The sequence below is a fragment of the Peromyscus maniculatus genome, chromosome X, assembly GCF_049852395.1.
Source record: "Peromyscus maniculatus bairdii isolate BWxNUB_F1_BW_parent chromosome X, HU_Pman_BW_mat_3.1, whole genome shotgun sequence".
Classification (NCBI taxonomy): domain Eukaryota; kingdom Metazoa; phylum Chordata; class Mammalia; order Rodentia; family Cricetidae; genus Peromyscus; species Peromyscus maniculatus.
Window position 1 is genome coordinate 107,856,023 of NC_134875.1, and position 16,125 is coordinate 107,872,147.

The 16,125-nt window shown below is 41.0% G+C and overlaps 1 protein-coding gene across 1 annotated transcript in view; it reads right to left on the reverse strand.

The window, feature by feature from the left end:
* The window catches only part of LOC102910517 (claudin-34-like), a 61,973-nt gene that overhangs the window by 33,182 nt on the left and 12,666 nt on the right, over positions 1-16,125 (reverse strand). The window lies entirely within an intron of this gene.

A 16,125-nucleotide genomic window follows, 5' to 3' on the forward strand; every position in this document is an offset into this window, starting at 1 on the left:
AACCAACGGCGCCTTCGGGACCACATCCACCCTCGGCAACACCTTCGTATCTGCAAACAGGTGGAGGTTGTCGTTTTATCAGGAGAGACACCTGGGCGCGGCTAGCGTCCGCGTTTCCAGTCTTTGAAGATCCGCAAACAAACAACAGATATCATGAACCTGTGCCTTATAAACAATTAAGAGACCTGGTAGAGGCTGCTCGAGCCTACGGAGTAACGGCCAGTTATACCTTAACATTATTGACTAGGCTCACTACTCAGGCTATGACTCCAACAGATTGGTTTGAAATAGCTAGAGCATGTTTAACTACAGGGCAGTATCTGGATTTCAAATCTATAGTTACAGATAGAGCCCAGGTACAAGCTAAAATTAATCTTCAGAATAATCGACCACAGTGGACGGCTGACATGCTACTGGGTCAAGGACCATGGACCGTAAATCAGACAGCATATCCTATTGAAGTTTATCAGCAGATAAATGAGATTTATTCTAAAGCTTGGAAATCATTACCAAATAAAGGAGAAGTTTCAGGGAATTTGACTAAGATCATTCAGGGACCTAATGAACCTTTTTCAGATTTCGTAGCTAGAATGATGGAGGCAGCAGGAAAGATATTTGGTGATGTAGAAACAGCTATGCCTCTGGTTCAACAATTAGTATATGAGCAAAGCACTAAAGAATGTCGTAGAGCCATTACCCCGTGGAAAGGAAAGGGATTAGAAGCTTGGCTAAAAGCCTGCCGAGAAATTGGGGGACCACTAAGTAATGCTGGCCTAGCGGCAGCAGTCCTTGCAGCCACACGAGCCGCACAAGGAAGAGAGAATGAAGGATGTTTTCACTGCGGGCAGAAGGGACACTTTAAGAGGCAATGCCCTAAGACTAGGGAACGCCTGTCCGCACCTCAGAGGCAGCCTGGCCTGTGTCCTAGATGCAAAAAGGGGAAATATTGGGCATACTTGTGCCTTCCCTAATGTTATTGATAACCATCTCCCAAAACATGAGTTGATTACTTTTGTTAATAATAATGTAGTTTATTTTCCAAAGATCACCTCCAAGGTGCCAATAATTTCTGCATTAACAATATTTACTGATGGATCTAAGACTGGTAAAGGTGCTTTTGTTGTTCAAGGACAAAAACCTGTTATTTTTCATTTTTGGCCTGATGCCCCGCAAATTACTGAGTGTCAGACTGTCTTGGAAGTCTTTAATAGATTCCCAGAACCTTTTAATTTGTTTTCAGACTTGCAGTATGTGGTGAATGCAGTTGCTTCCCTTGAGGTAGCAGCATCTATTAAGCATACTAGCACGGTGTCTAACATCCTTCACCAGATACAGACTTGTATATTGCATAGGGAGCATCCATTCTTCATTGGGCATATTCGAGCTCATACCTTGCTCCCAGGGCCTATGTCCCAGGCTAATGATCTGGTTGATCGTGCTACTCGATCCTTGGCCTTGGTGGTGACGGATCCTGTAGAGTCTGCTAGGGAATTCCATAAACTTTATCATGTGCCACCAAACACGTTAAGACAGAAATTTTCCATTCCCAGACATTTGGCAAGAGATATTGTAAAATCCTGTTCTTCCTGTGTTACTTTCCTCCATCCACCTCATGTGGGTATGAATCCTAAAGGACTCAAACCGAATGCGTTATGGCAAATGGATGTTACTCATATTCCTGAGTTCGGAAGGTTAAAATATCTTCATGTATCCGTTGACACTTATTCTGGAGTCATTCATGCCACACCCTTAACGGGAGAAAAGGTAACTCATGTCAAAACTCATTGCCTAGAAGCATGGGCAGCCTGGGGAAAGCCTCAGCGTATGAAAACAGACAATGGCCCCGCGTATACATCTCGCGGATTCCGTGCCTTCTGTGCACAACTTCAAGTAGTGCACACGTTAGGCCTGCCCTATAATCCTCAGGGCCAAGGCATTGTTGAAAGAGCCAACAGAAGTATTAAAGAACTGATTCAAAAACAAAAACGGGGGATAGCAGAGCATGCTTCTCCCAGAGAGAAAATATCTCTCGCGCTATTTACTCTTAATTTTTTAATCTTGAATGACGCTGGCGATTCAGCGGCTGACAGACACACTGTGGCACCTCCCTGTCAGGAGGAAAAAGTGATGTGGAAAGATGTATTAAATAACAAATGGCATGGACCGGATCCCGTAATATCGAGATCCAGGGGAGCTGTTTGTGTTCTTCCACAGGACAAGGAGGATCCAATTTGGGTACCGAGTCGATTGACGCGAATCATCAAGGTTGCCTCCGTGGTTGGGCCTGCTGATGCTTCTGCTGAGCCTGCAGCCAGGGATGATGGAACAGAGATGGGGGATACTGTCTGTATTCCCGAAGCCGATGCTGATACAACATAATGCAAAAGTTTTTCCCAGATTTTTTACTTCCAATAGCGCAATTAATCTTCTTTTTTTTGTTGAAATTGGATATGGTACAAGCAACCTTAGGAGAAAACCATATCTTTCCCGAGAGAGGATCTTTATGTTTCCAGTTAGATCAGTCTGGGGATTGTACCCCCCTGACTAAGGCAAGGTATGGAGATAGAATTTATTTTTGGCATGCTGCCTTGGAGGATGCGTGTTTTGTCTGTGGTTGGTCTGCCGTTTGCGAGCACGTACAAAAAAGGACAAGGTCATTATCACTCAAGCATTAGCCACTTTGGAGTGTGGCTCCTCCCCCCAGATCTGGCTTTCTGCCTTAAAGAACAACTAATATCCACATAGCCTTTGCACCCCTGGGACTGGCAGTCCATTGCACTCGGGAAGGTATGTGGACAGCTTTCACATACTTGTATTGAGCACAGGATGCCAGGCTCGTGCACTGCACTTGAAGTGTAGGACATTTTCCTTCCTTCAAGGAGAGCAAGTCTGATGCATATGGGTTCACATAGCCTTTGCACCCTTAGGACTGGTTAGTCCATTGCACTTGGGAAGGTATGTGGACAATTATCACAGTTACTCACCTTCGATGGGTCAACACATCATGAGGTGGGGACCTGATTGGGTGAAATGGTTGTGTTATTCATCTTTGATCGGTCAACACATCATGAGGTGGGGACCTGATTGGATGAAATACTTGTGTTGCAGAAATCAGACCTATACTCTCTCCTGCTGCTTAATTAATAAAGAGGGGGGAGATGTAGGGAGCCGCTATTCAAAGATGGCACTGGCTTCCTGGTAGCCTAGCTGTAAACAATTCCATATTTGGCTATGATGCACGAGTATGGTAATTGGCCTTATGTCCTCAGCCTATCCCGTGGCTCCCCGTGTTTGCATTCTGGCGGGACCCAATCACAGTACGGCACGGCACGTTTGCCTGATTCCCTATATAAGCAGCTGCAGTTTAGTCCTCGGGGCCCCTCACCTCCCGCTCTCCCTTAATCAAGAGGCGCTCCAATAAAGTGTGATCTGAGAAGAATCCTCCCGTGGTGGTCGTTCTTCCTCGCTGGCCGAGGAGTGCGCTGCAACTGGTGCCGAAACCCAGGAAGGTAACTTCGGACAGCATACCTCAAGTGTCCAGGATCCAGGAATCAAGAGAGCTGGCACATCTGGATTGCACGTCTTTTTTTTTATTTTATAATTTAATTAAATTTTACATATCAGCCACAGATTCCCTTGTTATCCCCCCCCCTCACACCTCCCTGCCCCACCTTCCTCCCAGCCCACCTCTCCTTCCCATCTCCTCCAGGGTAAAGACTCCCCTGGGGATTGAGTTCAACCTGGTAGATTCTGTCCAGGAAGGTCCAGTCCCCTCCTCCCAGGCTGAACCAAGTGTCCCTGTATAAACTCCAGCTCATGCACAGAGAACAGGTCCTGGTCCCACTGCCTGGATGCCTCCCAAACAGATCAAGCTAATCAATTGTCTCACTTATCCAGAGGGCCTGATCCAGTTGGGGGCTTCTCAGCTATTGGTTCATAGTTCATGTGTTTCCATTAGTTTGGTTATTTGTCCCTGTGCTTTTTCCAATCTTGGTCTCAATAATTCTCACTCATAGAAACCCTCCTCTTTCTTGCAAATTGGATTCCTGGAGCTCCACTTGGGGCCTGGCCGTGGATCTCTGCATCTATTTCCCTCAGTCATTGGATGAGGTTTCTAGCACGACAATTAGGGTGTTTGGCCATCCTATCACCAGAGTAGCTCAGTTTGAGCTGTCTCTCGACCATTGCCAGCAGTCTTTTGTGGAGGTATCTTTGTGGATTTCTTGGGACCTCTTTTTTTTTTTTTTTTTTTTTTGGTTTTGTTTTTTGGTTTTTCGAGACAGGGTTTCTCTGTATAGCTTTGCGCCTTTCCTGGAACTCACTTGGTAGCCCAGGCTGGCCTCGAACTCACAAAGATCCACCTGGCTCTGCCTCCCGAGTGCTGGGATTAAAGGCGTGCGCCACCAACGCCCGGCTTTCTTGGGACCTCTTTAGCACTTTGCTTCTTCCTATTCTCATGTGGTCTTCATTTATCAAGGTCTCTTATTCCTTGTTCTCCCTCTCTGTTCTTGATCCAGCTGGGATCTCCCACTCCCCTAAGCTCTCTTTCCCTCAACATTTGCCCTTCATTTCCCCTACTCATGTGCAGGTTGTTCATGTAGATCTCCTCCATTTCTCTGTCATTAGGTGATCCCTGTGTCTTTCTTGGGGTCCTGTTTTCTAGGTAGCCTCCCTGGTGATGTGAGTAGCAGTCTAGTCATCTTTGTTTTACATCTAGTATCCTCCTATGAGTGAGTACATACCATGTTTGTCTTTCTAAGTCTGGGTTACTTCACTCAGGATGTTTTTTTCTAGATCCATTCATTTGCCTGCAAACCTCATGATGTCATTGTTTTTCTCTGCTGAGTAGTATTCCATTGTGCATATGTACCACATTTTATTTATCCATTAAGTTGAAGGGCATCTAGGTTGTTTCCAGGTTTTGGCTATTACAAACAATGCTGATATGAACATAGCTGAGCAAGTGCCCTTGTGGTATGATTGAGCATTCCTTGGGTATATGCCCAAGAGTGGTATAGCTGGGTCTAGGGGGAGATTGATTCCCAATTTTCTGAGAAACCGCCATACTGATTTCCAAAGTGGCTGTACAAGTTTGCATTCCCACCAACAGTGGAGGAGTGTTACCCTTGCTTCACATCCTCTCCAACATAAGCTGTCTTCAGTGTTCTTAATCTTAGCAATTCTAACAGATATAAGATGGTATCTCAGAGTCATTTTGATTTGCATTTCCCTGATGACTAAGGATATTGAGCAATGCCTTAAATGTCTTCTGCAATTTGAGATTCTTCTGTTGGGAATTCTCTGTTAAACTCTGTAGCCCATTTTTTAATTGGACTGTTAGGTATTTTGATGTCTACCTTTTTAAGTTCTTTATATATTTTGGAGATCAACTCTCTGTCAGATGTGGGGTTGGTGAAGATCTTTTCCCATTCTATAGGATGTCGTTTTGTCTTACTGACCATGTCCTTTGCCCCAGAAAAGCTTCTCAGTTCCAGGAAGCACCATTCATTAATTTTTTTTTCATTTCACTTTATTAAGAAATTTTCTACTCACTCTACATGCCACCCACAGATTCCACCTCCTCCCTCCTCCCATCTCCCAGCCCTCTCTCTCAAGCCACCCCATATCCCCACATCTCTCACATCAAGGTCTCCCATGGGGAGTCAGCAGAGCCCAGCACACTGAGCCTAGGCCAGTCCAAGCCCCTTCCCACTGCACCAAGGCTGTGCAAGGTGTTACACCACAGGCACTGTATTCCCAAATGCCTGCTCATGTACCAGAGATGGATCCCGATCTCCCTGCCTGGGTGCCCCCAAAACAGTTCAAGCCAAACAACTGTCTTCTGTATCCAGAGGGCCTAGTCCTGTCCCATGGGGGCTTCACAGCCACCAGTCCACAGTTCATGGGCTTCCACTAGTGTGGCTGGTCATCTCTGTATGTCTTCCCATCATGATCTCCATGTCCTCCGCCTGCAGAATTCCACCTCTCTCTTATCAACTGGATTCCCGGAGCTCAGCCTGGTGCCTGGCTGTGGATCTCTGCATCTGCCTCCATCACTCACTGGGCAAAGGCTCTATGATGATAGTTAGGTTATTCACAAGACTGGTCACCAGAGTAGACCAGACCAGGACTCTCTGGACCACTGCCAGCAGTTCAAGGTGGGGTCATCCTTGTAGGTTCCTGAGAGCCTCTCCGGCACCCTGCCTCTTCCTATTCCCACAATGTCTTCATTTATCATGGTATCACTTTCCTTGCTCTCCCACTCTGTCCGTTCCAGCTTGACCCTCCTATTTCCTTATGATCCCATGCCCCATTCCTTCTATTACCCTCTACACCATAGTAATAAGGAGAAGCAGAGTGCTAGGTAGGTTCCTAGGAATCCACAAGGATGACTCCACCATAGACTACTGGCAATAGTCCAGAGGGTGCCTGAGCTGTCCTACTCTGGTGATTGGATGGCTGAATACCCCTCATTCAGTGACTGATGGAAGCAGATGCAGAGATCCATGGCCAGGTCCCAGGTAGAGCTCTAGCAGTCCAATGGTCAAGAGAGAGGAGAGATTCTATTAGCAAGGGATATTGAGACCATGATTTGAAAAAGTACAGAGACAACTAGCCAAACTAGTGGAAATGCATGAACTGTGGACAAATAACTGTGGAGCTCCCATGGTACTGGTCTAGGCCTTATAGATAAGCAAGACAGTTGTTTAGCTTGATCCCTAGGCAATGGGATCAGGACCTGTCCCTAGTGCATGAGCTGGCTTTTTGTAGCCTAGTGCCTACAGTGAGACACTTTGCTCATCCTTGGTGTATGGAGGAGGAGCTGGACCTGCCTCAACTAAATGTACCAGGCTCTGCTGACCCCCCATGGGAGAGCTTACCTTGGAGGAGGTGGGAATTGGCAGTGGGTTGGGGGAAGTCTAGGTGGCAGAAAGAAGAAGGACAGGGGAATCTGTGGTTGGTATGTAAAATGAATAGAAAATTTTTTAATAAAAAAAATTCAAAATCAACACTATAATATATAGGATCCAGACTCTCTGTGTATTTCCCATCTTCTGTGGCTTATTCTTTTTTATTATTTTACTTCTCTTTTAAAATACTTTATTATTTTTAAAATATTTATTTATTTCTATGACTGTCCATACACTTTTTCTTTCTTAAGCCTATATACATTGTAAAACACACTGGAACCTATTTAGAAATTTTTCCATCTGGAACTCTGTTATTGTGTATCTTTTAGCCTTTTTTGTCTGCATGAGCAAAAAACTGCTAAGTGGTGAGGCTATGACCTCTGCTTAGCTATGGTAGCTGGCCCCACCTGCTCCTCATTTTAGGAAAGCCAAGCCTAAAGCTCACGACCTGTTCAGAGATTCATGACTGAGAACTGCATTCAACCTTCCTAGCTATAGGTACCTGCATTTTTTCCCAGGGTTTTTACTTAGCTTGCCATTTTTATTTAGTGTTGGTGGCTGAACAGCAGTGTCACTTAAAGGAGCTGTGGCTTTATCTTTTCTTTTTTTAAATTTTCTTTCTTTTTCAGCTTTCTCAGGAACTACATGGAAATTCAGCCTATGTTGGTATGCCAAAATATTGTTGTTGTTGTTGTTGTTGTTGTTGTTGTTTTCTCCTTTACTCTTTTGGGGGCCATCACATAGCTCCCAAATAACACACAGAGGCTGCTTCTTTCATATGAATAACCAGCCTTGTCTTGTTTCTTGCCAGCTTTTCTTAACTTTAAATTATCACATCTACCTTTTGTCTCTGGGCTTTTTCCTTTTCTTACTTCTGTGTATCTTACTTTCACTCTTACTATGTGGCTGGCTGAGTGGCTAGGTGGCTGGCTCCTAGCATTCTCCTCTCCTTGTTCTCCTGCTCCTCCTTCCTTTTTCTCCTATTTATTCCCTCTGTCTGCCAGCCCTTCCTATCCTTTCTCCTGCCTCACTATTGGCCATTTGACTCTTTATTAGACCATCAGGTGTTTTAGACAGGCAAAGTAACACAGCTTCACAGAGTTAAACAAATACAACATACAAAAATGCAATACATCTTTGCATCATTAAAACAAATGTTCCACAGCATAAAACAATATGTAACACATCTTAAGATAATATTTCACAACAGGCCAGTTTAGGGCTGAAGTTCAGTTATGATTGCTATGAGACCAACACTACTGAGGTTAAATCTTCTCTGACTAGTTGGGACAATAAGGAATGGGTCAACATACAAAAGCTGTGGTCAGAAGGGGGCAACACTATAGCTACACCTCATCTATCTGATAAAATCTGTAAGGCTGTCTTTTTGTCTGCCTGTCTCTCAATCTAAGTCCTGCTTATGACTCTTGCAGTGATTGATGACTGCTGCTTGTTTGGACAGTTGAGTAGTTTCCAAAAATTTAGAAATATTGTTTATATATTTTTTCTTTTTTCTTTTTATTTATCCTTCTATTATGTAATACATCCCAACCACAACCTTCCCTTCCTTCACAAATCCCAGTTCCCTCCCCGCCTTCTATCTCCCCCAAATTAGCTCCTCCTCCATTTCCCTTCAGTAAAGAGAAATCTTCCCAGTGATATCGACCGAACATGGCGTAACAAGTTACAATAAGACTAGACACATATCTTCATACCAAGGATGGACAAGATGACCCAAATGAAGGAAAATGGTCCCAAGAGCAGGCAAAAGAATCAGTGATGTGGGCTATTAACAGTCCTCACTCTTTCCTATAGTGGGTGGTTGTCTGTGCCAGGCCCTAAAGCACCATCCCTAGTAAGTCAGTGGGTAGCTGCTAGGTACCTTCCCCCTTGGGCATGGCCTGGAAGGGGATCCTTAAGACCTGAGATGCACATACATGCACCTCACTTCTTCTCTTCACTACCTCATGGTCTTGGATGCTGGTGCTGTGGATCAAGGCAGAGCTCTCCTGAGAACCATGTTGGACTGTGCCCGCCCCCCAGGACTCTGCAACCAACTCCTTTATTCTTGTTGAGTTAAACCCTGAATAAATTCCTTTGACTGTCAGATAGACTTTGTGGAATTATCCCATTACTTTACTGATGGCATAAGGGGCATGTAAGTTCATTAAAGCATACTTCAAATTAATTTTCATAGAAATCTTTTCACCTTTACCCAGAACGTGTCCCATTGTTAAGATTATTTGCTTGGCATTTTGGACACAAGTAGAAGGGGGTGATGGAGCTACTTCAGGTATTATTTGGGGGCTGAACATTGAATATCCATTTACAATATGACTACCTTCAGTAGCAAGCCACATCTTCTCTGGATTGTCTAGGGGCTGTTCACTTACATTAGCCTGGATCAAATAGGTGTAGAGGATGGTCTCCGTATGCAAATTATCAGATCAGAAGTTTCCAGGGGTATAATTGATGCTAAATATAGAGTGCTCCATGTTTTGATAGTTATATCTGAGTTTTCTAGGATGGTTGCTTGATATTTAGTCTAGTTCTAGTTAGTTATAGGAGCCCATTTAATTCTAGTATGGTTTTTATCTGATGGAATTTGAGGGATTCTAATGTTTTCTCCAATGCCAGCTTAGAAATTCCTTCAATTATCAGTGCTGTGTAAATGGTCTTGTTAATAAGAAATCCAGAACCAGATATTGAAGTTAAAACCTGAGAAAATCAGAGGAATAGGAAAAGCCACAGTCGTCCTCACCTTACTGATGCCTCAATCTCCAAAGAGAACTAGTTCCTGTATACCCACACCTATATGCTTTTCTGTTCTGCCATTTCATTTCTTCACTCCACTCAGCTACATCATTTCTTCTTCCTACACAGCTCTGTCACTTCCTGTCTGTCTGTACAGACCTCCAGACCTTTATGGTTAGTGCTGGGATTAAAGGCGTGTGCCACCATGCCTGCCTCTGTTCCCAGTGTGCCTTGAACTTACAAAGGTTGGGATGGATCTCTGCTTCCCGGATGCTAGGATTAAAGGCATGTGCTACCATTGCCTGACTTCTGTTTAATATAGTGGCTGGCTTTTTCCTCTGATTCTCAAATAAACTTTATTATGGTGCACAATATTTTGTAGGACACAATGCATCACTACAGTGCTGTTGGCCACTATAGCTCTTATGAGGGTCACAATGCAAAAGATACAGGTTCAGTTTTATTTTTAGGGTTTTTCTTCTGCTACAAATAACCAGTAGCACTGCTGAATGTTGGGCATGCTCAGTGCTGTGGCTTCCAAGAAATCCCACTTAATATGATTAAAATCTGATAGTGATTAATTTACTGTCCCAATTATAGAGCTCAGGGTTTGGGTACTTACTGGTCTCACAGAGGTGTTTTGATATTGATCTGGATTTGTGAATCCATATGTGATAAAATCCATACTTGTCTTGAAAGGATCAAAACTTGTCTTTTGTTCAAATATTCCAATGATGACTATAACTTGTGATAAGAATATTTTTATGCCAAAAATATGTCCTGAATATAGTGTTTTCTTTCATGTTATCTAGAATTCTATTAGGAAATCCAGTAGCCTCCAGTGGCCAGAAAGTTTAGGGCTCTAATGCTATTTACATCTATTCTGACTCTGGTTGAATACATACCAAATATCACATACATATAATATATTATATTAACTCCCTGGGGCAAAATTAGGTCCAAGAGAATTTTTTCAAAAGAACTAATAAAAGATAGGGGCTGTCTCTGAACCCTTTCAGGAGGACTATCCAAATATGATGCTGGTGAACATCATTGAATGTAATCTCACATACCAATGCATTCCTTTAAAACTTGACTCATGGTAGCTTTTGCTTCTAGTACAGTGTAACATTTAGCAGATTCAGGACAAGAAGATTAGGATTATATCAGATGGTAAAGGGGTTACTACTTTACTGAGAACTCTGAGGTTCAGTACTACATGGTGTTTTCCACTTGGATTCATTACTAGAAGGATTTTGGCATTACAGGATTGCAGCTAATTGATTTGGTGTTCATTCCATGTCTTGCTCAGCTTTCTTTCCTATAGAACTCATTACCAACACCATGATGGGCTGGGCCCTCCTACAGCAATCATTTATCAAGAAAATTCATCACACAATGCTGTACTTGGTAATTTTCTCAAGATGACATAAGATAGAATAATCAGAGAGGAGGGAGCCTCAATTAAGAAAATGTTTCCCTGCAACAATCACACAAAAAGTGACCCCTGGAGGCACTGATACCCCCTGCACCAACTGGATGAAGAGTGACCTCAGAGGGACAGGCACCAACTGCACTGATTAGAGGAAGAGATGGGTAGATTCCAGTGCAAGAATACATTCAACAACATAAAGAGCAATATAGCACCATTAGAACTTAGTGGTTCTACAACAAGACCTGAACATTCCAATGTAGAAGAAGAAGAATGATAAAATAACCTTAAAAATAACTGTATGAAGATAACAGAGGCCTTTAAAGTGGAAATGAAAAATCCCCTTAAGGAAATTGAGGAAAAGACAAAAATTGAAAGAAATCAATAAATTCCTTAAAGAAAGACAAAAAAAAAAAACAGAAAAAGCAATCAAACCGGTGAAGAAAATAGTTTAAAATTTGAAAATTGAAATAGAGGCAATAAAGAAAACAAAACAGAGGAAATTCTGGAAATGGAAAATCTGGGTAAATAAACAGGAACTACAGGTGCAAGCATAACCAATAGAATGCAAGAGATGGAAGAGAGAATCTCTGGCATTGAAGATACACTAGAGGAAATAGATTCATCAATCAAACAAAACATTAAGGCAAACAAAGTCATAACACAAAATACTCAAGAAATCTTGGACACCTTGAAAATACTAAACCTAAGAATAATAGGGATAGAAGAAAAAGAAGAATTCCAGCTCAAAGTCACAGAAAATGTATTCAACAAAGTTATAGAAGAAAACTTTCCCAACCTAAATAAGGACATGCCTATGAAGATACAAGAAGCTTACAGAACACCAAATAGACTGGACCCAAAACAAAGTCCCCTTACGACATCATAATCAAAACAATAAACATACAGAATAAAGAAGGAGTATTAAGAATAGCAAAGGGAAAAGGCCAAGTAGCATATAAAGGCATACCTATCAGAATAACACTTGACTTCTCAATGGAGACTCTGAAAGCCAGAAGGTCCTACACAGACATTATGCAGACACTAAGATACCACAGATGCAAGCCCAGAATAGTATACCCAGTAAAACTTTCAATCATCATAGAGAGAGTAAAAATGATATTCCATGACAAAGCCAGATTTAAACAATACCTATCCATAAATCCAGCTCTACAGAAAGTACTAGAGGGAAAACTCCAACCCAAGGAAGTTAGATGTGCCCAAGAAAACACAGGCAACAGGATCAAACCTTATGCTGCATACAAGACACGCACCTCAACTTCAAACACAGACATTACCTCAGAGGAAAGGGTTGGGAAAACACTTTCTAATCAAATGGACCTAAGAAGCAAGCTAGTGTAGCTCTAATATCTAACAAAAACAACTTCAAAATAAAATTAATCAAAAGAAATGGAGAAGGACATTTCATACTCATCACAAGAAAAATCCATCAAGATGAAGTCTCAATTCTGAACATTTGTGCCCCAAGCACAGGGGAACCCACACATGTAAAAAAATTACTGAAGCTTAAATCTCACATCAAACCCCACACACTAATACTGGGAGCCTTCAACACCCCACTCTCACCACTAAACAGATCTGCCAGACAGAAAGTTAACAGAGAAATTAAGGATCTAACAGATGGTATGACTCAAATGGGCTTAGCAAACATCTATAGAACATTCCACCCAAACACAAAAGGATATACCTTCTTCTCAGCACCTCATGAAACCTCTAAAATTGAACACATACTCAGTCACAAAGAAAATCTCAATGGTTACAAAACAAATTGTAATAACCCCCTTATCTTATTGGACCACAATGGCTTATGTTAGAATTCAACAACAAATTACCAAAAGCCTACAAACTCAAGGAAACTGAGTAATGCTCACCTGAACTACAACTGCATCAAGGAAGAAATAAAGAAATTAAAGACTTCCTAGAATTCAATGGAAATGAATGTACAACATACCCAAGCTTATGGGACACCATAAAAGCAATACTAAGAGGAAAGTTCATGGCACTAAATGCCTACATAAAGAAGTTGGAGAAATCTCACACTGGCAATTGAACAGCACACCTGAAATTTCTAGAACAAAAAGAAACAAATTCACCCAGGAGAAACAGATGCCAGGAAATAATCAAAATGAAGGCTGAAATCAAGGAAATAGAAAGAGAACAATACAAAGATTCAATGAAATAAAGAGTTGATTCTTTGAGAAAATCAACAAGATAGACAAATCCTCATCTAACCTAACCAAAATGGAGAGAGAATATCCAAATTAACAAAATCAGGAATGAAAAGGGAGACATAACAACAGACAATGAGGAAATTCAGAGAATCATTATGTCATACTTCAAAAACCTGTACTCCACAAAATTGGAAAATCTAAAAGAAATGGACAATTTTTTTTGGATAGGTACCACATACTAAAATTAAATCAAGACCAGCTAAACAATTTAAATAGACCTATAACCCCTAAGGAAATAGATGTAGTCAGTAAATATCTTCCAACCAAAAAAAAAAAAAAAAGCCCAGGGCCAGCTGATTTCAGCCCAGAATTATACCAGAATTTCAAACAAGAGCTAATACCAATACTCTGCAAATTATCCCACACAACAGAAAGAGAAGAAACATTGCCAAACTCTTTTTATAAGACTACAATTACCCTGATATCCAACCCACACAAAGATGCAACAAAGAAAGAGAATTGCAGACCAATTTCCCTCATGAACATTGATGCAAAAATTCTCAATAAAATACTGGAAAACTGAATCCAAGAAAACATAAAAAAAAAAATCCACCATGACCAAGTAGTCTTCGTCCTAGAGATGCACGGATGGTTCAACATATGAAAATCTATCAATGTAATATATCATATGAACAAACTGAAAGAATAAAACCATGTGATAATCTCATTAGATGCTGAAGAATCCTTTGACAAAATCAAACTCCACTTCATGATAAAAGTCTTGGAGAGATCAGGGATACAAAGAACATACCTAAACATAATAAAAACAATACATAGCAAGCTGACAGCCAACATCAAATTAGATAGAGAGAAACTTAAAGCGAGTCCACTAAAATCAGGAACAACACAAGGCCAATCAATCCATATCTATTCAATTTAGTACTCAATAAGACAACAAAGGAAGATCAAGGGGATACAAATTGTAAAGGAAGCAGTCAAACTTTCACTATTTGCAGATAACAGGATACAATATGTAACTGACCCCAAAACTCTACCAGGGAACTGCTACAGCTGATAAACACCTTTGGCAATGTGGCATGATACAAGATTAGCTCAAAAAAAAAATCAGGTTGGGCGCCAGATGTAGATGTAACCAATCGTCTTATTAAAATAAGAAACACAGAGCCAATGTAAAAGAGAAAGCCGAGAGGTCAGAGCTCAGAGATAAAATCTTACCTCCTGCAGTGCTCCTAGCTTCCTCGAGAGAGAGCTTCTTCCTGTTTGTCTATCTTTAAACAGTCTTTCTGTTCTGCCTTCTCATTGGTTGTAAACCCAACCACATGACTGCCTCATCACTGCCTGTAAGTACCGCCCTCCAGGTCTTAAAGGCGTATGTCTCCAATACTGGCTGTATCCCTGAACACACAGAAATCTACCTAGCTTTTCTAACCACCACACTCTTGCTATGGCTCTAATAGCTCTGACCCCAGGGCAACTTTATTTATTAACATAAAATTAAAATCACATTTCAGTACAAATAAAATATCACCATAATCAGTAACCCTCATAAATGGGCCAAGAAAAAAATCAGAGAAACATTACCCTTTACAATAGCCATAAATAATATAAAATACCTTCGTAAGGTGTAACTCTAACCAAACAAGTAAGAGACCTGTAGGACAAGAACTTTAAATCTTTGGAGAAAGAAATTGAAAATATGAGAAAATGGAATGGTTTCCCATGCGCATGGATAGGTAGGATCAACATAATAAAAATAGCATAGACACATGGACCAATGGAATCAAACTGAAGACCCTGACACTAATCCCCACACCTACGAACATATGATTTTTGACAAAGAAGCCAAAACTATACAATGGAAAAAAGAAAGCATCTTCAACAAATGGTGCTGGCATAACTGGATGTCAACATGCATGTAAAAGATGACAAATAGAAACCATTTCAAATCATCTAACACTGGATTTGAAGCAAATAGAAAGAGTACAGGTAAATCATGACTGGCCAAATATTGATCATTACTGGAGCTAAAAGCAGGATCTGTACTTGAAATATGTTTATTTATTATTTATTTACACTTAAGAAAAAAATGGAACATTCTACATGCTGAGAAAGCTCCCTTATATGTTAAAACACCTAAGTCCTTGATCATTTGTATATTTACACCATGGAGAGTTTTTCATGACTTTAACATCAAGGATTAGACGAAAAAAGAAAAAGTAAAACATGAAATAAGATGAGTTAAAATGTGCTGGACATCATAGCAGCTAATTTGTGTTTTCCCTTAACTCTACAAATCAACTGTTATAAGAGATGAAGCATTGACTCTGCCTTCTTTGCATGCATCGAACTGTGGAGTAAACAAGTAGCCAGATCCAGTGAAATAAATCTGTAAAATGCATCTTATCTAAATAGAAACACATTAGAAAATAACCCTGGGATCATGGATGCAAAGAAGGACAATTAGGAGATGAAACCATTAGTTATCTGGAGAAAATTTGAGTGTTATGTTACAGTTAGATTAGGGTGTTTAGAGGGATTATGCTTTCCCTTCATGGAGCCACAGAATGATGCATCAAACATAGAAGCACTAAGTCAATGCAAAATATTTGAGTCTACCCAGGTCTTCTTCAAAGACCGCAGCTGGAGTTAGTTAACAATTGACCTACTTTGTCAAAAATTCATTGATGAGAGGCAGAGGGGATGGAACAATAGTATACTTACATGTGAAGGTATTAACAATTATGACCTAAGAGGCAGAATATATTTATTGTTTATAACAAATACATTGAAGAAAAACATGTCTTGGGAGGAGAAT